General features: G+C 47.8%; 1 long non-coding RNA gene across 2 annotated transcripts in view; it reads right to left on the reverse strand.

Annotated features, from left to right (window-relative positions):
* Window positions 1–26,856, reverse strand: part of LOC134947903 (uncharacterized) — a 218,053-nt gene that overhangs the window by 172,848 nt on the left and 18,349 nt on the right. For both annotated transcript variants that reach the window (XR_010182848.1, XR_010182847.1), the window contains exon 2: window positions 23,037–23,190. This is a non-coding gene — a long non-coding RNA (uncharacterized LOC134947903). The remainder of the gene's footprint in view (window positions 1–23,036; window positions 23,191–26,856) is intronic.

A 26,856-nucleotide genomic window follows, 5' to 3' on the forward strand; every position in this document is an offset into this window, starting at 1 on the left:
GGAAGCGCGCAGGAGGTACAGTGTCAGCATCCTTGGGGCGGACGCAACCGGGGAAAAACGGGATTGGTACAGCATGATAAGGCGACAGCCTATGTGCAAGGAACCGCAGGCCTGGAATGCGCTTTCGGATCAGTAGCGGCCCATTTGCCGGCGCTGACTAGAAAGGAGATTGAAAAAGGGACTTTTATAGATATATGTTCACTCCAGGAAATGTGCGGAATGTACAGAATGTTAGCAATACTGCCAGAGCTATATCTGTGTGGAGTTTGTATGTTCCACCTGTGTTTGCCTGGTTTTCCTCTGAGGGACACTGTTTTTACCCAGTGGCAGCCATGAGCATGGTAAAATACACCAATTTCATGTATCCTGTGTACAAGGAACACAGGGGAAAGGTGTGGTGAAAATATGACGAGGTGGTCAGCGCAAAGGCCGTGGGGCATAAAGCCCATTGACTTTGGCACTAGAGACTTAGACATCTGGCTCAAAGTGCAGGCGACGGCCGTAGCTAAATGGGGCGCAGCGCCACAAAAAATCCAGGGCAGGGCATGCAAAGCAAGAAATTAGACGCTGGGTTTTCTGCATTATGCGTGCATCCGCACCCAGTGCAACTACAAGCACGCATGCACGTTCTGTGGCGTGAACCACTCCGTCAAGGAGTGCAACAGAGAGGGGGGGAGTCACCCGCAAAAGGGGCCCACACCAGCTGGGCCTAGGAAAAGCTAATAGTCCTGTGGAGTTGGGCATGGGCCTGGCAGGGCTGCCCAGGTATCCCAGGTTTAAAGGAAGCCAATTCTCTGCGGGGGGCTTCAAGGATGGTTTTAGGGTACCTATAACCAGAGAGGCACGCCAACAGTAGCGCCAGGGACATAAGGTCCGTAAGGAGGCAGCTGGGGGCGGTACGTGAGAAAATCGCTAAGGAACTAGCGTTAGGCAGGACGGTGGGGCCATTCGCAGCCCCGCCATTGCCAGGATGGGCAATTTCACCTTTGGGGAGGGAGGTCAGGCACATCCAGCACCTGTCCTACCCCGAAGGGGCGTTGGTGACCGACGCATTAGGCAAGGAACTATGCTCAGGGCAGTACCAGCCAGTGAGGTGGCCATTAGGACGGTCCGAGCACAAGGGAGGGTGAGCAGGTCAGTCTTAAGCCCTGTTAGCCACTCGAAAGAAACCCCCCTTACTGGTGGGGGTTTTAACCCTTTTTCAAAGGCAGGAGGAATTGAAGACACAGTGTGTTGAGCCTGCTTGTCCAGTTGTACACACTCAAAAAGTCAAAAGCATTTGTGTTTGAAGCTCAGAGATTGGGTTTCCTGTCCATCCTACAGCAATTTTATGGCTGTCATTCAGGAAGCAGCCTTATCAGATACTCCTCTTGTGAGGTGTGATAACCCCTTGATGGAGGCAGAGTCAGGAAGCCAGGTATCAGGCTTTTTGAGCTGTCCCACATTACAGCTCCCCCCCTGTGGTGAAAAATAAACATCCTGTTCTTTTACAATCCAGCAAAGGGGAATTACAACTGTCCTCTATGTTAATTACAATGCAGTTTAAGAAATTTCATTTATAAAATAGGGAATAGCATGATACTACATGTCAGACAGTATATACACAATATCATATTTCAGGATCCGATCACGTTATGGATCCTGACATTGGAAGCCCTAAGGGCAAAGCTGGACTTAGAGTCAGCCTTTTAGGCTGCTTCTCTTTGCATCAGGAAAGCTTCAGTCTCATGGGACGAAGCTGCGGTGGAGAATTTTTCAGGGGAAAATGTATTGCCGATGGGCTGCGCCATTTCGGGTGCTGTCTGCGGAGCATTCAACTCTTCCCTGCAGTGGTGCCGGCAGGGGCGCACAGGGTCAAGAGCCACAGCACACCACCTAGATGATCTCCTGGGGGCAGGGCCACAAGCTGCAGCACAGCCAATTGCTGCGCGAACTACAGGTCATGCTGGAGGTATTCAGCGTGCCTATCGCACCAGAGAAACTGAGGGCCCAAGACAGTTTTAGCATCCGAGGGTTCAAAGCATCGATGTTGGCATACAATAGGAGGTTAGGAAGGTTTTTCCTAACTAACTGCTTTGAAGCATTGGCCCACGGTCTGCCGGCAGCGGAGATGCATAGAGGCAGCTGGTTCCCGAGGGTTCGTAACCACTGAGGTTTGCATTTAGCGTGCTACTGGTGTTGTTAGCAGAAGTTAATGGAAATGCAGCAGGATCCAATAGGGGGCAACCATTGATGTTAGCATCAGATGTTAGGAGGATAGAACGGTTTGCCTCTTCTAGCTATTTTTCGTGAGTTAGGCCTGGGCGTGGGCAGGGAGATAAGCTGCGGCAGCATGGTCGGGAACAGTGCAAGGCACGTTCAGAAACAGCCAGGGCACCTGGTCATGTTTGGCAGTTTTGTGACAGGTGAAGCACAGGCGGCTGGCAGAGATGCAGGAATCAGGGAGTGCCCAGCAGGGGCCAAAGCAGTTTGTCTGGCCAAGAAGCTGGCCAGGAGGAAAGTGGCATGATGGTGGCCGCCAACAGGCGGGCTAGGGGCATAAGGGCCCACAGGCTGGTCAGTTGTATGTCCAAGCCAGACAGAGGAACAAGGGAGCCACGTGCCAGCAAGCGAGGAGGGGGCTGGCGGCAGGGCGCCGGCGCAGCAGCATCAAGTTCAGTGCGAAGCAAATACTTGAACTGGCAGGTTTGGGGCCGGGGCAGTCGGGGTGTGTGCCCCCCCCCCCCCCTTCCTGGGTGAAGGAAACGGGACTCCCGCAGGAGAGAGCGCGGTGGTGCCAAGTAGTGGGAAGCGCTAGGCAGCATGCCAGGAGGACCAGCAGCTTCTTGATCGCTGATGGAATAGAGGTGAAAGGTGCCAGCCGGCAAGGTGGGTGGTACCTGGTCAGAGGGGGGCACTGTGCAAGAGTAGCGGCCCAACACAACAGTCATTCATTCGGGAGGTAATGATGTGGGGGACACGAAGCCCCTTGATATGTTAAGAAGGATTGGGATTGGCACTGACCTAGCATGGGCAAAGGGGCATTGGCACGCAGCCAGCATCGTGTGGTCTAGCATCATCTCCAGGCTGACCTGACGCAGCGTGCGAAAGGGGGCTGCCATAGGGAGGATCAGGAAGATGGTCAATGCGGCAGTAAGTGCGTGAGGGCACTGGGAGGAAAAGTCCCCAGTCAGAAGGTCAAGGGCATGTTCGGGGCTGACGGAGGCATCTGTCGGAGGTTAGCAGTGACTTGTTCAACGACGCATTGCAAAAGGCAGGGGAATTCTAGGGAAGGGCGGATTGCAGGGTGGGGGGGTTTCGGTACCCGGGCAGGCCCGAGAACCTCAGTGGCGGGAAGAAGCGGTGCGCAAGGCAGGTGGAGCAGGGGAGCCAGCTGAGGTTGCAGATTCACCGTCGGCGAGGTGCCGCACTCCAGGCTCCAGCTGCCGTCGGCGGGCCGTCGGCTGCGCACCAGGCCAGAGTGATCTGTGGGGGCTGGCTCCATAGCGGGGGCGTTGCTGGGGGCCTACGGCGTAGGTATGTGGCACGCCCCGTCCTAAATCAAGGAGGAGCATGGCTCCATAGCGGGGGCGTTGCTGAGGGCCTACGGCGTAGGTATGTGGCACGCCCCGTCATAAATCAATGATAGGCATTGATAGGGTTTTGTGCCTTGCCCACCGTTCTCTGTCCCTACCCTGCAAAATGTAAAATGTAAATAAGGTAATGTTTAATAAAACTGTGGCCAATGATTAAATCCCAGATCTTGTCTCCGAGTATGATTTCAGTAGAGGAGATATTGGGGTTGGTTTAGCAGGGACGCAGCAGGCCACCCTCTCTCCCTTAAGGCACCAGCTCTCACCTCTCCCCCCGCACAGCGCACACACAGTCACCGGCAATCACCTCCCCCCGTCCCCGCAGCACATACATAGGCACCAGCTCTCACCTCTCCCCCCGCACAGCGCACACACAGTCACCGGCAATCACCTCCCCCCATCCCCGCAGCACATACATAGGCACCAGCTCTCACATCTCCCCCCGCACAGCGCACACACAGTCACCGGCACTCAACTCCCCCCATCCCCGCAGCACATACATAGGCACCAGCTCTCTCATCTCCCCCCGCACAGCGCACACACAGTCACCGGCACTCAACTCCCCCCCCCCCCCCTCAACTCGGCCCGTCACAGAGGTAATCCAAATGCTTTATCCTCATCAATTTTGATGATTTATAGGGCGTTACCATGAGCGATGTTGAAAAGTTCTTCAAAACATTCCTTAAGTTGCCCTTTACCCAGTCAAATAGTTGTCTTGGAGTCATCATTTGTTCTGTATAAAGACACTGTAGCTAGCTGCCAGCCTCTTAATAGTTCCTCGGACTGCGACTGGACGAACCTACACACTACCTGCTGTGGACACCCAAAACACCGAAAAAGCACTGCAGAGGAGGAGGAGGCACTGACTTGTAAGTTTTCCTCAGAATTGTATACAGCATTATACATCATTCTATGGTACCGAAATCTCGTAATCACAATCAGGCATTTCATTGAATGTGATATGAATAATTTTCAGATTTTTTTTACTCCTGTTCCAAAACACATTCCAACATGAAACTTATACCAAAGAGAGAATGTATTTAACTGTATAACATATTTCATGTACAAAAAAATTTTTTTTTCAAAGAACACTTTTTTAGATATTCAAGAGCAAAGGCACATCAGCATGGATTTACTGGGGCGAGATCATGTCAAATAAGTCTTATTAACTTAACAAAAATAAGATTTTACTTACCGATAAATCTATTTCTCGTAGTCCGTAGTGGATGCTGGGACTCCGTAAGGACCATGGGGAATAGCGGCTCCGCAGGAGACAGGGCACAAAATAAAAGCTTGAGTATCAGGTGGTGTGCACTGGCTCCTCCCCCAATGACCCTCCTCCAAGCCAGTTAGGATACTGTGCCCGGACGAGCATACATAATAAGGAAGGATATTGAATCCCGGGTAAGACTCATACCAGCCACACCAATCACACCGTACAACTCGTGATCTGAACCCAGTTAACAGTATGATAAATGCAAAGGAGCCTCTGAAAAGATGGCTCAACAATAATAACCCGAATTTTTTTGTAACAATAACTATATACAAGTATTGCAGACAATCCGCACTAGGGATGGGCGCCCAGCATCCACTACGGACTACGAGAAATAGATTTATCGGTAAGTAAAATCTTATTTTCTCTAACGTCCTAAGTGGATGCTGGGACTCCGTAAGGACCATGGGGATTATACCAAAGCTCCCAAACGGGCGGGAGAGTGCGGATGACTCTGCAGCACCGAGTGAGAGAACTCCAGGTCCTCCTCAGCCAGGGTATCAAATTTGTAGAATTTTGCAAACGTGTTTGCCCCTGACCAAGTAGCTGCTCGGCAAAGTTGTAAAGCCGAGACCCCTCGGGCAGCCGCCCAAGATGAGCCCACTTTCCTTGTGGAATGGGCTTTTACTGATTTTGGCTGTGGCAATCCTGCCACGGAATGTGCAAGCTGAATTGTACTACAAATCCAACGAGCAATCGTCTGCTTTGAAGCAGGAGCACCCAGCTTGTTGGGTGCATACAGGATAAACAGTGAGTCAGATTTCCTGACTCCAGCCGTCCTGGAAACATATATTTTCAAGGCCCTGACAACGTCCAGCAACTTAGAGTCCTCTAAGTCCCTAGTAGCCGCAGGTACCACAATAGGTTGGTTCATGTGAAATGCAGAAACCACCTTAGGTAGAAATTGAGGACGAGTCCTCAATTCCGCCCTGTCAGAATGAAAAATTAGGTAAGGGCTTTTACATGATAAAGCCGCCAATTCTGACACACGCCTGGCTGAAGCCAAGGCCAACAGCATCGACACCTTCCACGTGAGATATTTTAAATCTACCGTAGACAATGGTTCAAACCAATGTGATTTTAGAAATCTCAACACAACATTGAGATCCCAAGGTGCCACTGGAGGCACAAAAGGAGGCTGTATGTGCAGCACCCCTTTCACAAATGTCTGAACTTCAGGTACTGACGCCAGTTCTTTCTGGAAGAATATCGACAAGGCCGAAATTTGAACCTTAATGGACCCTAATTTTAGGCCCATAGACAGTCCTGTTTGCAGGAAATGCAAGAAACGACCCAGTTGAAATTCCTCTGTAGGGGCCTTCTTGGCCTCACACCACGCAACATATTTTCGCCAAATGCGGTGATAATGTTTTGCGGTTACTTCCTTTCTGGCTTTTACCAGAGTAGGGATGACTTCTTCTGGAATGCCCTTGTCCTTCAGGATCCGGCGTTCAACCGCCATGCCGTCAAACGCAGCCGCGGTAAGTCTTGGAACAGACAAGGCCCCTGCAGTAGCAGGTCCTTTCTTAGAGGTAGAGGCCACGGTTCGTCCGTGAGCATCTCTTGAAGTTCCGGGTACCAAGACCTTCTTGGCCAATCCGGAACCACGAGTATAGTTCTTACTCCTCTCCTTCTTATGATTCTCAATACTTTTGGTATGAGGGGCAGAGGAGGGAACACATACACTGACTGGTACACCCACGGCGTTACCAGAGCGTCCACTGCTATTGCCTGAGGGTCCCTTGACCTGGCGCAATATCTGTCCAGTTTTTTGTTTAGACGTGACGCCATCATGTCCACCTTTGGTTTTTCCCAACGGTTTACAATTTGGTGGAAGACTTCTGGGTGAAGTCCCCACTCTCCCGGGTGAAGGTCGTGTCTGCTGAGGAAGTCTGCTTCCCAGTTGTCCACTCCCGGAATGAACACTGCTGACAGTGCTATCACATGATTTTCCGCCCAGCGAAGAATCCTTGCAGTTTCTGCCATTGCCCTCCTGCTTCTCGTGCCGCCCTGTCTGTTTACGTGGGCGACTGACGTGATGTTGTCCGATTGGATCAACACCGCCTGACCCTGAAGCAGAGGTTTTGCTTGAATTAAGGCATTGTAAATGGCCCTTAGTTCCAGAATGTTTATATGAAGAGATGTTTCCATGCTTGACCACAAGCCCTGGAAATTCCTTCCCTGTGTGACTGCTCCCCAGCCTCTCAGGCTGGCATCCGTGGTTACCAGGATCCAATCCTGAATGCCAAATCTGCGGCCCTCTAGTAGATGAGCACTCTGAAGCCACCACAGGAGAGACACCCTTGTCCTTGGCGACAGGGTTATCCGTTGATGCATCTGAAGATGCGATCCGGACCATTTTCCCAGTAGATCCCACTGAAACGTTCTTGCATGGAATCTTCCGAATGGAATCGCTTCGTAAGAAGCCACCATTTTTCCCAGGACCCTTGTGCACTGATGCACTGAGACCTGTCCTGGTTTTAGGAGGTTCCTGACTAGCTCGGATAACTCCCTGGCCTTCTCCTCCGGGAGAAACACCTTCTTCTGGACTGTGTCCAGAATCATTCCTAAGAACAGTAGACGTGTCGTTGGAATCAGCTGCGATTTTGGGATATTTAGAATCCATCCGTGCTGACTTAGCACTACCTGAGATAGTGCCACTCCGACTTCTAACTGTTCCTTGGTTCTTGCCCTTATCAGGAGATCGTCCAAGTAATGGATAATTAAGATGCCTTTTCTTCGTAGAAGAATCATCATTTCGGCCATTACCTTGGTAAAGACCCGAGGCGCCGTGGACAATCCAAACGGCAGCGTCTGAAACTGATAATGACAGTTTTGTACTACAAACCTGAGGTACCCTTGGTGAGAAGGGTATATTGGGACGTGGAGATAAGCATCTTTGATGTCCAGCGACACCATATAGTCCCCCTCTTCCAGGTTCGCTATCACCGCTCTGAGTGACTCCATCTTGAATTTGAACCTTTTTATGTAAGTGTTCAAAGATTTTAGATTTAAGATTGGTCTCACCGAGCCGTCCGGCTTCGGTACCACAAATAGTGTGGAATAATACCCCTTCCCCTGTTGTAAGAGGGGTACCTTGATTATCACCTGCTGGGAGTACAGCTTGTGAATGGCTTCCAGAACTGCCTCCCTGTCGGAGGGAGACTTTGGTAAAGCAGACTTCAGGAACCGATGAGGAGGAAACGCCTCGAATTCCAGTTTGTACCCCTGTGATACTACCTGTAGAATCCAGGGATCCACTTGCGAGTGAGCCCACTGCGCGTTGAAATTCTTGAGACGGGCCCCCACCGTGTCTGAGTCTGCTTGTAAAGCCCCAGCGTCATGCTGAAGACTTGGCAGAAGCAGGGGAGGGCTTCTGCTCCTGGGAAGCGGCTGCATGGTGCAGTCTTTTTCCTCTTCCTCTGCCCTTGGGCAGAAAAGAGTGGCCTTTTGCTCGCTTGTACTTATGGGAACGAAAGGACTGAGTTTGAAAAGACTGTGTCTTTTTCTGTTGATGTGAAGTAACCTGGGGTAAAAAGGTGGATTTTCCAGCCGTTGCCGTGGCCACCAGGTCTGTTAGACCAGCCCCAAATAACTCCTCCCCCTTATACGGCAATACTTCCATGTGCCGTTTGGAATCTGCGTCCCCTGACCACTGTCGGGTCCATAATGCTCTTCTGGCAGAGATGGACATTGCGCTTACTCTTGATGCCAGGGTACAAATATCCCTCTGCGCATCACACATATATAGCAATGCATCCTTCAAATGTTCTATAGTTAACAAAATATTGTCCCTATCCAGGGTATCAATATTCTCAGTCAGGGAATCCGCCCATGCGACTCCAGCACTACACATCCAGGCTGATGCGATTGCTGGTCGCAGTATAACACCAGTATGTGTGTATATACTTTTCAGGATATTTTCCAGCCTCCTATCAGCTGGTTCTTTGAGGGTGGCCGTATCAGGGGACGGTAACGCTACTTGTTTAGATAAACGTGTGAGCGCCTTATCTACCCTAGGGGGTGTTTCCCACCGCGCCCTAACCTCTGGCGGGAAAGGGTATAGTGCTAATAACTTATTAGAAATTAGCTGTTTTTTATCGGGGGAAACCCACGCTTTATCACACACCTCATTTATTTCATCAGACTCAGGAAAAACTATTGGCAGTTTTTTCACACCCCACATAATACCCGCCTTTGTGGTACTTGTAGTGTCAGAAAGGTTCAATGCCTCTTTCATTGCCGTGATCATGTAACGTGTGGCCCTACTGGACATTACGTTTGTCTCGTCACCGTCGACACTAGACTCAGTATATGTATCTGGATCCGTGTCGACCCACTGAGGTAGCGGCCGTTTTAGGGCCCCTGAGGGTGTCTGAGACGCCTGAACAGGCACTAATTGATTTGCCGGCTTTCTCATGTCGTCAACAGTTTTTTGCAAATTGCTGACATTATCACTTAATTGCTTAAACACAATCATCCAGTCAGGTGTCGACTCCCTAGGGGGTGACATCACTAACACAGGCAACTGTTCCGCCTCCACCTCATTTTCCTCCTCATACATGTCGACACACGCGTACCGACACACAGCACACACACCGGGAATGCTCTGATAGAGGACAGGACCCTACTTAGCCCTTTGGAGAGACAGAGGGAGAGTCTGCCAGCACACACCCAGCGCTATATATATACAGGGATAACCTTATATAAGTGTTAATCCCTTCTAGCTGCTGTTTTGTTATTATCTGCTGCCAAAATGCCCCCCCTTCTCTTTTTTACCCTGAATCAGAAGCAGGACTGCAGGGGAGAGTCAGGGAGCCGTCCTTCCAGCGGAGCTGTGAGGGAAAAATGGCGCCAGTGTGCTGAGGAGATAGGCCCCGCCCCTTCACGACGTCCTCATCTCCCGCTTTTTCTGTGTAAAATGGCAGGGGAAAAAATACATCCATATAGCCCTGGAGCTATATGTGATGTATTCCTTTAGCCAGCTAAGGTATTTGAGTTATATTGCGTCTCAGGGCGCTCCCCCCCCAGCGCCCTGCACCCTCAGTGACCGGAGTGTGAAGTGTGCTGAGAGCAATGGCGCACAGCTGCGGTGCTGTGCGCTACCTTAGTCTTGAAGACAGGATGTCTTCTGCCGCCGCTTTCACCGGACCTCTTCGTCTCTTCTGGCTCTGTAAGAGGGACGGCGGCGCGGCTCCGGTGACCCATCCAGGCTGAACCTGTGATCGTCCCTCTGGAGCTAACGTCCAGTAGCCTAAGAAGCCCAATCCACTCTGCACTCAGGTGAGTTCGCTTCTTCTCCCCTTAGTCCCACGGTGCAGTGAGCCTGTTGCCAGCAGGACTCACTGAAAATAAAAAAACCTAACTAAACTTTTATTCTAAGCAGCTCAGGAGAGCCACCTAGATTGCACCCTTCTCGGCCGGGCACAAAAATCTAACTGGCTTGGAGGAGGGTCATAGGGGGAGGAGCCAGTGCACACCACCTGATACTCAAGCTTTTATTTTGTGCCCTGTCTCCTGCGGAGCCGCTATTCCCCATGGTCCTTACGGAGTCCCAGCATCCACTTAGGACGTTAGAGAAATCCTGGTGCCTCTATTGAACAGAGAAAAATATAGCAGCTTTCCCAGGGGTAACTGGTTTATAAACCCCTCATAACAAGCGAAAATAGAAAAAACAATAGGAAAGCGCTAATTTAATCTGTTTGTAGATTTTATTAAATCATTATTGCTTCAGTGATCGCGCTGAACCCAAAAAAAAGTGGGTCCCAGGGACCCCTCACTTTTAAAAATTGGGGTCCTACCGGTCTTTTTCTGGGTCCCATCAGAATGAAGGTTCTTTTTAATCTTAATCTTGTTTGGACACTACAAAAGTGTTGCAAGGTGGGGGGATGGGGTGACAATGCTGCTGGGCTGTGTAGCATACAGGACACCCTGCACCAGAGGTGTAACTAGACATTCTGGTGCCCTTAGGCAGAAAGGGAATTGGTGTTCCACCTCCCAGATCGCAAAGTATAGGAAATGCGCGCCGCAGGCGCGCTGCAAAAATTTAGGGGCGTGGCTTCACAGGGAAGGGGCATGACCACATAATAGTGCTCATTCACATTACACCACACAGTAGTGCCGCTTATACACATTGCACCAGGTAGAACCTCCTATGCACACTGCGCCAGGCAGAGCACGTTATACACATTGCGCCAGGTAGAGCACGTCATACACATTGCTCCAGGTAGAGCACGTTATACACATTGCGCCAGGTAGAGCACGTTATACACATTGCGCCAGGTAGAGCACGTTATACACATTGTGCCAGGCAGAGCATGTTATACACAATGCGCCCGGTAGAGCATATTACACACATTGCACCAGGAAGAGCACGTTATTATACACATTGAGCCAGGTAGAGCATGTTACACACATTGCACCAGGAAGAGCACGTTATTATACACATTGCGCCCGGTAGAGCACGTTACACACATTGCACCAGGTAGAACACGTTATTATACACATTCAGCCAGGTAGAGCATGTTATACACAATGTGCCAGGTAGAGCACGTTATACACATTGCGCCTGGTAGAGAACGTTATACACATTGCGTTTCCCCGCCTTAAGACCTCCGCGGCTTCCTCAGTGTGACTGAGGAAGCCGCCGAGGTCTTAAGGCGGGGAAACGCGTCTGTATCTTCTCCCACTGATGGGATCAAGTGGTGTACACTTACGAGCCGGCCGGCTGAGAATCTACCCCACTGCAAACGGGGATAAGAGGTGGAAGAGTGATCGTATACTCCGGATAAGGCTGAGGGTAAACGAGCAGCCGGGAGGAACATCATTACAAGTGAGGTGATCTATGGACTCCAGATAAGGCTGAGAGTGAGAGCTGTAGCCAGGAGGATGATCAAATAACCCTGTTGTGAGTCGTGACAGGTTTGCCCACTGAGTACCATCACGCTGTGATTTTGATCTGTGCATGAGAGCTCTGTACTGTCTGAAAATAAGATTTTACTTACCGATAAATCTATTTCTCGGAGTCCGTAGTGGATGCTGGGGTTCCTGAAAGGACCATGGGGAATAGCGGCTCCGCAGGAGACAGGGCACAAAAAGTAAAGCTTTTCCGATCAGGTGGTGTGCACTGGCTCCTCCCCCTATGACCCTCCTCCAGACTCCAGTTAGGTACTGTGCCCGGACGAGCGTACACAATAAGGGAGGATTTTGAATCCCGGGTAAGACTCATACCAGCCACACCAATCACACCGTACAACTTGTGATCTAAACCCAGTTAACAGTATGATAACAGCGGAGCCTCTGAAAGATGGCTTCCTTCAACAATAACCCGAATTAGTTAACAATAACTATGTACAATTTATGCAGATAATCCGCACTTGGGATGGGCGCCCAGCATCCACTACGGACTCCGAGAAATAGATTTATCGGTAAGTAAAATCTTATTTTCTCTATCGTCCTAGTGGATGCTGGGGTTCCTGAAAGGACCATGGGGATTATACCAAAGCTCCCAAACGGGCGGGAGAGTGCGGATGACTCTGCAGCACCGAATGAGAGAACTCCAGGTCCTCCTTAGCCAGAGTATCAAATTTGTAAAATTTTACAAACGTGTTCTCCCCTGACCACGTAGCTGCTCGGCAAAGTTGTAATGCCGAGACCCCTCGGGCAGCCGCCCAAGATGAGCCCACCTTCCTTGTGGAGTGGGCCTTTACAGATTTAGGCTGTGGCAGGCCTGCCACAGAATGTGCAAGTTGGATTGTGCTACAGATCCAACGAGCAATCGTCTGCTTAGACGCAGGAGCACCCATCTTGTTGGGTGCATACAATATAAACAACGAGTCAGATTTTCTGACTCCAGCTGTCCTTGCAATATATATTTTTAATGCTCTGACAACGTCCAGTAACTTGGAGTCCTCCAAGTCACTTGTAGCCGCAGGCACTACAATAGGCTGGTTCAGATGAAATGCTGACACCACCTTAGGGAGAAAATGCGGACGAGTCCGCAGTTCTGCCCTGTCCGAATGGAAAATCAGATATGGGCTTTTGTAAGATAAAGCTGCCAATTCTGACACTCTCCTGGCAGAAGCCAGGGCTAGAAGCATGGTCACTTTCCATGTGAGATATTTCAAATCCACCTTTTTTAGTGGTTCAAACCAATGAGATTTTAGGAAGTCCAAAACCACATTGAGATCCCACGGTGCCACTGGAGGCACCACAGGAGGCTGTATATGCAGCACTCCCTTAACAAAGGTCTGGACTTCAGGGACTGAAGCCAATTCTTTTTGAAAGAAAATCGACAGGGCCGAAATTTGAACCTTAATAGATCCCAATTTGAGACCCATTGACAATCCTGATTGCAGGAAATGTAGGAATCGACCCAGTTGAAATTCCTCCGTCGGAGCACTCCGATCTTCGCACCACGCAACATATTTTCGCCAAATTCGGTGATAATGTTGCACGGTTACTTCCTTCCTTGCTTTAATCAAAGTAGGAATGACTTCTTCCGGCATGCCTTTTTCCTTTAGGATCCGGCGTTCAACCGCCATGCCGTCAAACGCAGCCGCGGTAAGTCTTGAAACAGACAGGGACCCTGCTGAAGCAAGTCCCTCCTTAGAGGTAGAGGCCACGGATCTTCCGTGATCATCTCTTGAAGTTCCGGGTACCAAGTCCTCCTTGGCCAATCCGGAACCACTAGTATCGTTCTTACGCCTCTTTGCCGTATAATTCTCAATACTTTTGGTATGAGAGGCAGAGGAGGAAACACATACACCGACTGGTACACCCAAGGCGTTACCAGCGCGTCCACAGCTATTGCCTGCGGATCTCTTGACCTGGCGCAATACCTGTCCAGTTTTTTGTTGAGGCGAGACGCCATCATGTCCACCATTGGTCTTTCCCAACGGGTTACCAGCATGTGGAAGACTTCTGGATGAAGTCCCCACTCTCCCGGGTGAAGATCGTGTCTGCTGAGGAAGTCTGCTTCCCAGTTGTCCACTCCCGGGATGAACACTGCTGACAGTGCTATCACATGATTCTCTGCCCAGCGAAGAATCCTTGCAGCTTCTGCCATTGCACTCCTGCTTCTTGTGCCGCCCTGTCTGTTCACATGGGCGACTGCCGTGATGTTGTCCAACTGGATCAACACCGGTTTTCCCTGAAGCAGAGGTTCTGCCTGGCTTAGAGCATTGTATATTGCTCTTAGTTCCAGAATGTTTATGTGAAGAGACGTTTCCAGGCTCGTCCATACTCCCTGGAAGTTTCTTCCTTGTGTGACTGCTCCCCAGCCTCTCAGGCTGGCGTCCGTGGTCACCAGGATCCAATCCTGTATGCCGAATCTGCGGCCCTCCAATAGATGAGCACTCTGCAACCACCACAGAAGAGACACCCTTGTCCTTGGAGACAGGGTTATCCGCAGGTGCATCTGAAGATGCGACCCTGACCATTTGTCCAACAGATCCCTTTGGAAAATTCTTGCGTGGAATCTGCCGAATGGAATCGCTTCGTAAGAAGCCACCATTTTTCCCAGGACTCTTGTGCATTGATGTACAGACACCTTTCCTGGTTTTAGGAGGTTCCTGACAAGCTCGGATAACTCCTTGGCTTTTTCCTCCGGGAGAAAAACCTTTTTCTGAACCGTGTCCAGAATCATCCCTAGGAACAGCAGACGAGTTGTCGGCATTAACTGGGATTTTGGAATATTCAGAATCCACCCGTGCTGTTTTAGCACTTCTTGAGACAGTGCTAATCCCATCTCTAGCTGTTCTCTGGACCTCGCCCTTATTAGGAGATCGTCCAAGTATGGGATAATTAATACGCCTTTTCTTCGAAGAAGAATCATCATCTCGGCCATTACCTTTGTAAAGATCCGAGGTGCCGTGGACAATCCGAACGGCAGCGTCTGAAACTGATAGTGACAGTTTTGTACAACGAACCTGAGGTACCCCTGGTGTGAGGGGTAAATTGGAACGTGGAGATACGCATCCTTGATGTCCAAGGATACCATAAAGTCCCCCTCTTCCAGGTTCGCTATCACTGCTCTGAGTGACTCCATTTTGAACTTGAACTTCTTTATGTACAGGTTCAAGGACTTCAGATTTAGAATAGGCCTTACCGAGCCATCCGGCTTCGGTACCACAAAAAGAGTGGAATAATACCCCTTCCCTTGTTGCAGAAGAGGTACCTTGACTATCACCTGCTGAGAGTACAGCTTGTGAATGGCTTCCAACACCGTCTCCCTTTCGGAGGGGGACGTTGGTAAAGCAGACTTCAGGAAACGGCGAGGTGGATCTGTCTCTAATTCCAACCTGTATCCCTGAGATATTATCTGCAGGATCCAGGGATCTACTTGCGAGTGAGCCCACTGCGCGCTGTAATTTTTGAGACGACCCCCCACCGTCCCCGAGTCCGCTTGAGAAGCCCCAGCGTCATGCTGAGGCTTTTGTAGAAGCCGGGGAGGGCTTCTGATCCTGGGAAGGAGCTGCGTGTTGCTGTCTCTTCCCTCGACCTTTGCCTCGTGGCAGATATGAATAGCCCTTTGCTCTCTTATTTTTAAAGGAACGAAAGGGCTGCGGTTGAAAAGTCGGTGCCTTTTTCTGTTGGGGAGTGACTTGAGGTAGAAAGGTGGATTTCCCGGCTGTAGCCGTGGCCACCAAATCTGATAGACCGACTCCAAATAACTCCTCCCCCTTATACGGCAAAATCTCGGCCGGGCACAAAAATCTAACTGGAGTCTGGAGGAGGGTCATAGGGGGAGGAGCCAGTGCACACCACCTGATCGGAAAAGCTTTACTTTTTGTGCCCTGTCTCCTGCGGAGCCGCTATTCCCCATGGTCCTTTCAGGAACCCCAGCATCCACTAGGACGATAGAGAAAGTATATTGCATGGCCATGCAGGAATGCATTTAATTATCGCATGTGACGTCCAAGTTATTTAATAATATTCAATAATAAGTCATTTAACGGCAATATAAAGACAAAAGGCAAGTACTAAGTATAAAGGAAAGACTTTTTCAAGTACATGTTTCATTGGCTACATAGTTCATGTGCACTAAACAGCAAGTGTGTTGCCAGTGGAGGTAATACAAAGTATCACCTAAGGACATTCAACAGAGATTTGATGTGTAGTATATTAGAGTTTTTTAGGTCACTGTCTGCATAGATGTTTTATATAAATGTGATTGATTTTTATGTATACTGGCCGGTATATAAAAAATTGTCTGTTTAAGCAATAATGATTTAATAAAATCTACAAACAGATTAAATTACCGCTTTCCTACTGTTTTTTCTAAGTCTTATTAACTTGTTTGACTCTGTGACTAAAGTAATAGATAAAGGAGGTGGGGGGGAGGCGTAGCTATAGCTTATCTAGCTTTCGACACTGTCCCTCATTGCAGACTTTTAAATAAACTGCAAGCATGGCATTGGATACTAAGATGGTAGAATGAATAAGATCTTAGTTGCAGGACAGAAAACAGAGTTGTAGTAAATGGAGTGAAATGTTACCAGTGGAGTACCACAAGGATCTGTACTTGGACCAGTGCTTCTTAATATCTTCATTGGTGACATTGCAAACGGTACTGAAGGAAAAGTATGCCTTTTTGCAGATGACACAAAGGTATGCAACAGGGTAGACAAACCAGGATGGGTAAAACAAATGATTGATGATCTCAGTAGACTAGAAAAAGGTCAAATTGTGTCAATTACAATTTAATGCCAAAAAAATGCAAAACCCTGCACTTGGGTCTCAAAAATCCAAAGGCTAAATATAATATTAATGGCACTATACTGGAAACTAGTGAGGAGGAAAGTGACTTAGCAGTCACTATTTCAGGTGACTTGAAGGCAGGTAAACAATGTAACAAAGCAATGAGGAAGGCTAGTCAGATGCCTGGCTGCAGAGGGAGAGGAATCGGTGGCAGAAAGATGCACTGTATAGGTCATTGGTACTATACATCTAGAATACTGTGTTCAATTCTGAAGGCGATATCTTCAGAAGGATACAAATACATTTGACACTGTACAAAGAAGGGCAACTAAAAGGATGCACGGCCTACATCACAAAACATACCCAGAAAGACTAAAAGATCTTAACATGTATATTTTGGAGCAGAGAAGAGAAAGAATGATAGAAACCTTCAAATACAGTATATGAAGGGTTTTTGACAAGGAATGCGGAGGGAGACATTTTTCAAAGGAAGAGAAGTATAAGAACACAAGGACATGCACTAAAATTGGGATGTAGGTTCAGGGGAAACTTGAGGAAAAATTAATTCACAGAAAGGGTAGTGGACAAGTGGAATAGGCTCCCAGCAGAGGTGGCAGAGCAATTTAAACATAGGATAGACATAATGATATCCTTACAAAGTAATAAGGAGCAAATAGGGTTTGAGGTAACAATATGGTTAAAAAAGGGGCAGGTTAGATGGGCCACGTGGTTCTTATCTGCCGTCAAATTCCATGTTTCTATGTTTAGAAGTATAATTTCCTTTTTATTTTGAATTGTATTTGTACTCCTGCTCCTCTGTGTAGAAGAATAGCATTTTTCTTATCTCAATGTGGTTATGCCCTGTACATTGCAAAATGCCTTAAATAAAGTTTAAGAAAATACACCACTTATTTCAGCAGCAAACTGCCTCATGGAAAAGAACAACACATGGGTGGATTATTTCATCATAAATGGTATCACTGACTTGCCTGAACTACAGGCCCCTATTTTCCTGCTGGTTCTACTCATCTACTTCCTTATTGTTATAGGAAATTCCATTCTATGTCTTCTAATCTACGCAGACCACAATCTGCACACTCCAATGTATTATTTCTTATCACATTTATCCATCATGGACATATCATACAGTACAGTAACTATGCATAAAACACTGGACACGTATGTTTCTGGAAATAAATGTGTTTCTGTTTCAGCCTGTATTGCCCAAATGTATTTTTTTATAGCTCTTCTATGCTGTGAGTTTATGTTGTTAACAGCCATGAGTTATGATCGATATATTGCCATTTGCTACCCCCTGCGGTATGTTACCATCATGAACAGCAAGGTCTGTTCTCTCCTGTCATCTGCATGTTGGGTTTGGGGACTCGCAGCAGCCATTCCTGCTACTTCTATTGTTTATGACATTCATTGCTTTCAGTTCAATAAAATCAACCACTTCTTCTGTGATCTTCTCGTTATTATGAAGCTCTTTTGTCATGGTGCCTCCAGAATGGAACATATGCTATATATGGAGTCAGTGTTTGTTGGTTTTCTGCCATTCACCCTTACCATTATGTCTTATGTGTACATTATTCAAGCCATTCTTCGGATCCATTCCAGCACTGGCAGACGTAAAGCCTTCTTTACATGTTCCTCTCATATCACAGTTGTGTCCCTACTCTACGTGTCAATTTTTACATTGTACTTCAGACCCACCTCTTCGTTCACTCTAGATGTTGATAAGATATTCTCACTGATTATTACCACATTAACACCCATGCTAAATCCTGTGATCTACAGCTTAAAAAACGAAGACGTCAAAAAGGCCTTTGGACATCTTATTGTAATGAACATTAAGGTATTTCTGGGAGTTTTCAGCAATTTTTCCATCCCTCGTTCATAAGTCATTGAAACCTGAAGGTCTAAAGTCTTAAGATCACTGTGATTGTACTGTGCGATACAGTAATTTAAACATTAGAAACCAAAAAGGGGAAGGGGAGCCTAACTAGACATAGAGTAGGACGTGGGTTCCTGAGCTCTTCAGCCTGCCCATCCTGCTGCCACTTAGTGGAATTTCTCAACACCCCCCCCCCCCCCGCCCTCTACTGATGCCTGAAGCCACTCTGATGCCTGGACTTGTGTATGAGGCTGTGACTACATCTCGTTCTGCTGCCTGGGATGGATTGGACACCTTGGTGCCATCTTACATCCGCAGCTCTGGCTTTCCTGCAGCTGCCCGAGTTCCTCTCTACCTTCTCTGGTTACTTAACACAGCAGGTGGCCCTGGTGGTGCTTGGCCCCTGGCCTGTCTGCTAGCACCAATCTTCCCCAGATTTTATAGCCTGCTAAGTGCTTAGGTGCCATTTTGGATCTAGCATCTGTACAGTGTGGTGGCTGCATCCGGTCTCCTGTGCCTCCCTATCATGTGCACTACCCCTGAGACTGCTGTGGTGTCCTGGGGGTGGAAGATGGCCCACACTGCTCCTGCTGTACTGTCTGGTGTCTGCACCGGGGTGAATGTGTGGTGCTGCTGTGCCCCCTTTTTTCAATGTGGTTCCTGATTTTCCTCCCTGCCATCCAAAGTCCTCTATGCCAGCTCTCACGCCTACAAGCCTTGCAAGACTTCTCTCCTGCCAGTCCTGGGCTCCTGTTGCAATTTAATAAGGCCTGTCCATGTAACTCAGCTGTGATTGAAGTAAATTAGCTATCCCTCTGCAATTCAGTGTTACCTGGATTCTCAGCACTAAAACAGCTGTTGGACTTCTACTGCCCTGCTGAGTATTTGTTCCCCCATTCTCTGGGCTTTACTTTGTGACTGTTTTCCTCTGCTTAGTGTGCCTGATGGTGCGGAGGTCACATTCTTCAACTGCGGCTAAGTTAGAGAAGTTTGCCCACAGGAATTCGGCTCTAAAATGACTGAAGTGCAATCTCCCCGTCTCTGGCTCTTCTCCCTCATCCCCTGATATGGCTACCTCCTCTGAAGTCACTATGGTTCAACAATTTCAGGCAATTAAAGACTATGAGAAGAGGCTGGTGGATAAGGTCCATATTGATATTTCACTGACCTGACAAGATATGCAAAAAAGGAGGGACCACACTGGGGAAATGGAGATCTGCATATCTACTATGGAGGCTTCTAGTGCTCCTGTTCTAGGAAAACTGCGCTCGAATTACAGACGACTGCTTGTCAGCATGATTTGATTGATATTGAAATCTGCGCTGGAACAATGTTAGATTTGAGGGTTTACCAGAGAAGGCAGAAGACACTAACTCTGAGCAATTTCTACAATCCTGGAAGACCAATGTGTTCGGTAAGGATGCTTTTACACCACAATTTGTGAATGAACGAGCTCATCACATTCCTACATGCCCCCTCTTCCACTGGGAGAACAACCACAAACTTTTATTGCTAAAGTCCTTAATTACAAAGACCGGAATACCATTTTTGTGCTATATGATTGAGATGCTTTATTTTTCTGTTTGCTGTTTCTAATTTTTGACTCATGATGGTTGCATTATTCATTATTGGGACTATTTGGGGTACGTTTACTAAAATGGGAGTTCTATTTAAGATGGGATGTTGCCCATAGCAACCAATCAGATTCTACTTCTCATTTATCTAGCACCTTCTAGAAGATAATACCTGGAATGGGCAACATCCCATCTTAAATAGAACTCCCCTCTTAGTAAATTTACCTCATATGCTGTGGACTATGGTATGGGCCTACTGGCTTACCCTCTATTTAGTTATACTATTTAATTTGGAAAGTCCCTCTTTGGGTCTGATCCTGTTTGGCTGGGGACATCATGCCCCTTAGGTTCCGAGTATAGGCCCTCATTCCGAGTTGATCGCTCGCAAGCTACTTTTAGCAGCAGTGCACACGCTAGGCCGCCGCCCTCTGGGAGTGTATCTTAGCTTAGCAGAATTGCTAACGAAAGGTTAGCAGTTCTGCTACTAAATATTTCTCTGCAGTTTCTGAGTAGCTCCAGACCTACTCCTAAATTGCGATCACTGCAGACTGTTTGGTCCCTGGTTTGACGTCACAAACACGCCCTGCGTTCGGCCAGTCACTACCCCATTTCTCCAGCCACTCCTGCGTTTTTACCAGGCACGCCTGCGTTTTTTAGCACACTCCCGGAAAACGGTCAGTTTCCGCCCAGAAACACCCACTTCCTGTCAATCACACTACGATCACTCGAGCGATGGAAAAACGTCGCTCGGTCTTGTGTAAAACTGCATAGTTTTGTGTGAAAGTACTTAGCGCGTGCGCGCTGCGTACCATGCGCATAAATGACGATTTTTAGCCTGATCGCAATTCTGCTAAAAACGGCAACGGGCGAACAACTCGGAATGACCCCCATAGTTGTCCCCTTTCCCTTTTCTTCCCACATTTTTTTATTATTTCTATATTGCTTTAAATTAGTTTACGGGTTTATATACTATATTAGGGTCAAAATATACCTCTGTTGGGGTGGGTATACGGTGTGCGTATACAGGGTGGGAGTGGTTGGGTTTTCATGTGTGTTTATTATTTTTCATATTTTTTCTTCTATATTTTGTTTGTTTATTAGAGCATACTGTATGTCATTTTCACTTATGTATTCTCTGTGATGTGGCTGGCAGAGGCTTTGGTAGAGCGTACTTTTGTGCGTTTATTTCAGTTTGTGCAGTGGTGGGATCTTTCTCATGATTTATGGTACATGTATCTCTATGTTGAAAGTCTTATCTTGGAATCTACCTGAACTTAATGACAGGCTCAAACATTCCCTCATCCTTAGGCAAATTAAGTCTCGGCCCCCAAGAATAGTCTGCTTATTGGAAACACATTTGGTTGGCAGTCATATCCTCTCCCACAAAAAAACTGTGGGTGGGGTGGACTTTTCACTCCACATTCCCAGAAGGATGCAATCACACTTTGAGTGACAGCAGCGGGCGTCGGGGCGGTGTTGCTGGGGAGTGGTCCGGCCAATGCAGGTGTGGCCGGACCGTTTTCGGGGAGGATACATGACATCACATACAGCTTCTCCGGTGAAAAGATGACGGCGGTGCGGCTGCATGCGCGGCCATACTGCGTATGCAGGGTAAATCCGCTAATGACTGGTCAGCAATGCGATCACAATTACACTGCTTATGCAACTCTGGGCGGGAACTTGACATGCTGGGCGGCCCCCCCAGCATGCGATCACAAGCAGTAGCAGATTCTGCTATTTAGCAGAATCTGCTACTGAACCTGCATAGGGTCCAATGTTTCCCTTTTTTCTTTGAGAATGTGTGAAATTTTGACAAATCAATAAAAATACTTGATTAAAAAAAAGGGGGGAAGGGGAAATGGACCTGATGTAACCACTGCACAAGTACTTTGTAGGTTACTGATGATACAAGTACCCTGTATTTAATATATCTGTGAATAATTGGTTGGGGGGTGCTGCCTATGACTACTGGCAATATTGGTTACAAAGGATACAAAAGAAGTTATCTCTGAGCTGCGCACAGTGAAAACAAAATATAACTTAATATTCCCAACAGAAACAGCTAAAATACTGTTAAAAAAATAGTAACACAAAATGATATAATCTATTTATAGATAAAAACGGATCTATGTATATATGTATGTATGTATATATGTATGTATGTATGTATGTATGTATGTTCCAGCATAACTCTGGAATGCATGTAGCAATTTACACCAAACTTGGTACACATATGACTTACACTCTGGAAAAAATACTGTGAGGGTAAAACATCCCTTGCACCCCTAGGGGTGGGGGTGGGAATGGGGTGACATGTAAAAATTCCATAGTTTTCAGGGTCACTGAGCTGAATAGTGATACTCCCGATGCCGTTTCACTTCAAGTTCAGCCCCCATCATCATGGAGGGTGAGAAGGGGTAGCGAACTTAAACTTGAAGATGGGCACAATGAAAATACTCTTATTGCGTTAAGATTTTCACGTGGGCGAAGCCGCGGGCAAAAAGGTAGTATATATATATATATATATATATATATATATATATATATATATAGAACGCAATGAAAGAGGCGGCACTCGGAGACTTTTAAATAAAAAAAAGTGACTTTAGTGCATCAAGTGCTACATAAAAGTTTCGGGGTACTGGACCCCTTCATCAGGATCCTGATGAAGGGGTCCAGTACCCCGAAACTTTGATGTAGCACTTTATGCACTAAAGTCCCTTTTTTGATTAAAAAAGTCTCTGAGTGCCGCCTCTTTCATTGCGTTCTGGATATGGGGGTGACACCCTAGTGGAGGGCACCGGAGCAAGCTAGCCCGAGGGGCAGTCCGAGTGCCGGCGCTGTGTGTATATATATATATATATATATATATATATATATATATATATATGCAATAGACGCGGCACTCCTGGTGTCTGGATCAATAAGAACTCGTAGTAGGCAGGTGATAGTGAACAACGTTTCAATGACGTTTATTGTGTCATTTTCCTCAGGTCTAAAAACAGTGATACATGTCTTACCTTATAAAGTGTGCAACACCCTGTGAATGTGGCTTGCGTTCGGCGGGACCCCGCCCGCCCTCTCCAGCGTACCGGAAGTGACGCTGCGTTACGTCACTTCCCTCTATCGTGCTCCCCATCACCATAATGACACATACACAAATACAAACGGCAGCTGCAGATAACAATACACACGGATTAACCAGCGGGATATCATACCAATCTTATGTCACACAGCATAACTCGATTATATATGTGGCACTGGTGAGATACATTCTGAATAACAATCATGGTAACAGATGACATATTAAACTGATCAGACAACGGAGTACCATGTTGGTTATATTACATACCACATTCCACAGCTCTTTATGTGTGACATGTTTGGAATACAAACGCTATCAGAAACCACAGTAATAGTTAATTAATAAAGCTAATATCAGACATGATATGTTTAAAGAAATTATGCACATGCCGATGGAACAACCAAATATGTCGATGAGGATAAAGTAAATATACATTACCCCTTAACCCATCTAAAGGAAACTATTGTACCCATGGGATTCATTAAGTCCTCGCGGAGAGACCGTATCTAAACAGTAAATCCACCGTGCCTCAAGCCTCAAAAGCTTAGCCCCGCGGTCCCCCCCACGGATGGATGCTGGCACATGATCAATCATCCTATATTTAAGTGTGGTTAATGGATGCCGATGGGAGGCAAAATGCCTAGCAACGGGCTGTTCACTAGTGCCCTTAGTGATAGCCAATTTGATAGCAGACCTGTGGGCTGCCATACGTTCCTTAAACATGCATTGTGTCTTACCTATGTATGACAGCCCACAGGGGCATATCAACTGGTAAACAACAAAGCGGGAGGTGCATGTTAGTGTGTGCAGTATATACAATGTTTTCCCAGAATGGGGATGCTGAAAAGTATCACCCGCAATCAGAAATCTACATGTTGTGCAGGTACAGCGGATACAACCCCTATGCCTGCCGCTAATAGAAGTACTGGCAGTAGGATATTTGGTGACATCTGTTTTCAAACAGATGTCACCAAATATCCTACTGCCAGTACTTCTACTAGCGGCAGACACAGGGGTTGTATCCGCTGTACCTGCACAACATGTAGATTCATGTATCACTGTTTTTAGACCTGAGGAAAATGACACAATAAACGTCATTGAAACGTTGTTCACTATCACCTGCCTACTACGAGTTCTTATTGATCCAGACACCAGGAGTGCCGCGTCTATTGCCTATATGTTTCATTCATCACGGGGGCACCCGGTGCAGTACATTATTTTAAAGGAGAGCCGGATCACATGGACAGTGTATATAATAAGAATTTACTTACCGATAATTCTATTTCTCGTAGTCCGTAGTGGATGCTGGGGACTCCGTCAGGACCATGGGGAATAGCGGCTCCGCAGGAGACAGGGCACAAAATTAAAAGTTTGACCACTAGGTGGTGTGCACTGGCTCCTCCCCCTATGACCCCCCTCCAAGCCTCAGTTAGGATAGTGTGCCCGGACGAGCGTACACAATAAGGAAGGATTTTGAATCCCGGGTAAGACTCATACCAGCCACACCAATCACACTGTACAACTTGTGATCCGAACCCAGTTAACAGCATGATAACAGAGGAGCCTCTGAAAAGATGGCTCACAACAATAATAACCCGATTTTTGTAACAATAACTATGTACAAGTATTGCAGACAATCCGCACTTGGGATGGGCGCCCAGCATCCACTACGGACTACGAGAAATAGAATTATCGGTAAGTAAATTCTTATTTTCTCTGACGTCCTAAGTGGATGCTGGGGACTCCGTCAGGACCATGGGGATTATACCAAAGCTCCCAAACGGGCGGGAGAGTGCGGATGACTCTGCAGCACCGAATGAGAGAACTCCAGGTCCTCCTCAGCCAGGGTATCAAATTTGTAGAATTTTGCAAACGTGTTTGCCCCTGACCAAGTAGCAGCTCGGCAAAGTTGTAAAGCCGAGACCCCTCGGGCAGCCGCCCAAGATGAGCCCACCTTCCTTGTGGAATGGGCCTTTACAGATTTTGGCTGTGGCAGGCCTGCCACAGAATGTGCAAGCTGAATTGTACTACAAATCCAACGCGCAATCGTCTGCTTAGAAGCAGGAGCACCCAGCTTGTTGGGTGCATACAGGATAAACAGCGAGTCAGTTTTCCTGACTCCAGCCGTCCTGGAAACATATATTTTCAGGGCCCTGACAACGTCCAGCAACTTGGAGTCCTCCAAGTCCCTAGTAGCCGCAGGCACCACAATAGGTTGGTTCAGGTGAAACGCTGACACCACCTTAGGGAGAAACTGGGGACGCGTCCGCAGTTCTGCCCTGTCCGAATGGAAAATCAGATATGGGCTTTTGTGAGACAAAGCCGCCAATTCTGACACTCGCCTGGCCGAGGCCAGGGCCAACAGCATGGTCACTTTCCATGTGAGATATTTCAAATCCACAGATTTGAGCGGTTCAAACCAATGTGATTTGAGGAATCCCAGAACTACGTTGAGATCCCACGGTGCCACTGGAGGCACAAAAGGGGGTTGTATATGCAGTACTCCCTTGACAAATGTCTGGACTTCAGGAACTGAAGCCAATTCTTTCTGGAAGAAAATCGACAGGGCCGAAATTTGAACCTTAATGGACCCCAATTTGAGGCCCATAGACACTCCTGTTTGCAGGAAATGCAGGAATCGACCCAGTTGAAATTCCTCCGTGGGGGCCTTCCTGGCCTCACACCACGCCACATATTTTCGCCAAATGCTGTGATAATGTTGTGCGGTCACCTCCTTCCTGGCATTGACCAGGGTAGGTATGACCTCTTCCGGAATGCCTTTTTCCCTTAGGATCCGGCGTTCAACCGACATGCCGTCAAACGCAGCCGCGGTAAGTCTTGGAACAGACAGGGTCCTTGCTGAAGCAAGTCCCTTCTTAGCGGCAGAGGCCATGGGTCCTCTGTGAGCATCTCTTGAAGTTCCGGGTACCAAGTCCTTCTTGGCCAATCCGGAGCCACGAGTATAGTTCTTACTCCTCTCCGTCTTATAATTCTCAGTACCTTGGGTATGAGAAGAAGAGGAGGGAACACATACACTGACTGGTACACCCACGGTGTTACCAGAGCATCCACAGCTATTGCCTGAGGGTCCCTTGACCTGGCGCAATACCTGTCCAGTTTTTTGTTGAGGCGGGACGCCATCATGTCCACCTTTGGTCTTTCCCAACGGTTCACAATCATGTGGAAGACTTCTGGGTGAAGTCCCCACTCTCCCGGGTGAAGATCGTGCCTGCTGAGGAAGTTTGCTTCCCAGTTGTCCACTCCCGGAATGAACACTGCTGACAGTGCTATCACATGATTCTCCGCCCAGCGGAGAATCTTTGCAGCTTCTGCCATTGCCCTCCTGCTTCTTGTGCCGCCCTGTCTGTTTACGTGGGCGACTGCCGTGATGTTGTCAGACTGGATCAGCACCGGCTGACCTTGAAGCAGAGGTCTTGCTAGGCATAGAGCATTGTAAATTGCCCTTAGCTCCAGTATATTTATGTGGAGAGAAGTCTCTAGACTTGACCACTTTCCCTGGAATTTTCTTCCCTGTGTGACTGCTCCCCAGCCTCTCAGGCTGGCATCCGTGGTCACCAGGATCCAATCCTGAATGCCGAATCTGCGGCCCTCTAGTAGATGAGCACTCTGCAGCCACCACAGAAGAGACACCCTTGTCCTCGGAGACAGGGTTATCCGCTGATGCATCTGAAGATGCGATCCGGACTATTTGTCCAGCAGGTCCCACTGAAAAGTTCTTGCGTGAAATCTGCCGA

This window comes from Pseudophryne corroboree, chromosome 8 (assembly GCF_028390025.1).
Source record: "Pseudophryne corroboree isolate aPseCor3 chromosome 8, aPseCor3.hap2, whole genome shotgun sequence".
NCBI lineage: Eukaryota > Metazoa > Chordata > Amphibia > Anura > Myobatrachidae > Pseudophryne > Pseudophryne corroboree.